This window comes from Cephus cinctus, unplaced genomic scaffold (assembly GCF_000341935.2).
Source record: "Cephus cinctus unplaced genomic scaffold, Ccin1 Ccin1_scaffold1640, whole genome shotgun sequence".
NCBI classification, from domain to species: domain Eukaryota; kingdom Metazoa; phylum Arthropoda; class Insecta; order Hymenoptera; family Cephidae; genus Cephus; species Cephus cinctus.
In genome coordinates this window covers 5,094-5,898 of record NW_014333918.1, presented here as the reverse complement: position 1 = coordinate 5,898, position 805 = coordinate 5,094, and the positions used below count along the sequence as shown (strand labels likewise).

Genomic DNA, 805 nt, shown 5'->3' with positions numbered 1-805 from the left:
TTTAATAAATCTTCGTCAATTTTTGGTGACCCTTTTTTTCTGGTCAATTTCTGTTCAGGATTTTTCGAACACTTAGGACTGGGCATATTAACCCCGGAAGAGCATCCCAAAACATAGCAAACTCCAACACCATTAGGAAGTTTCTGCGAACGACATAAGTTTAAATTAAAAAACTCTATTGATATACTAACTGTTTGTGCAGGTATTTGTATCACTTATATTTGGTATTTGATGAGAATATTCGGACACTTAGGACTGGGCATATTAACCCCGGAAGAGCATCCCAAAACATAGCAAACTCCAACACCATTAGGAAATTTCTGCGAACGACATAAGTTTAAATTAAAAAACTCTATTGATATACTGTTTGTGCAGGTATTTGTATCACTTACCTTTAAACTAAATGTCAAAATTGCGGTGCTGGAAAGCTGACACTCATATAGCACCTCAATTTTTCGAAAATTCGTATTTTAACGACGTTACGTAGCACCACTATTGTTAAAACTTATCAGGAACTACAAAACTCCTCGAGAACTACTCGAGGAATAAGAATATTTATGAAACTTGCGTAACTTTTATTTGGTTAATTCTTCCAATGATAACGAAATTAAAGGATCACATTCCATCAATGTATGGTCAATTGAGAAAGTTATGCTATGTTCGCATTTATGAATGCCAGACAGAAGAAGAAATTGAATCGACTGCATTCGAACAAATGATATTTGATATTACTCATACCGTATTGTAACACAACAGCATATAAGTCATTTTAAAATGAAATAATATTTAGAGAATGCATGTTTTG

The 805-nt window shown here is 33.5% G+C and overlaps 1 long non-coding RNA gene across 5 annotated transcripts in view; it reads right to left on the bottom strand.

Moving 5' to 3' along the window:
- Positions 1–12: 12 nt before the first annotated feature.
- LOC107273491 overlaps positions 13–805 on the bottom strand; it is a 3,208-nt gene continuing 2,415 nt past the window's right edge. For 4 of the 5 annotated variants that reach the window (XR_001539257.2, XR_003061550.1, XR_003061549.1 and 1 more), the window contains exon 4: positions 13–143. This is a non-coding gene — a long non-coding RNA (uncharacterized LOC107273491). Of the gene's footprint in view, positions 144–234; positions 321–805 lie in introns of those variants that run through there. The other variant, XR_001539256.2, reaches the window with a different exon arrangement.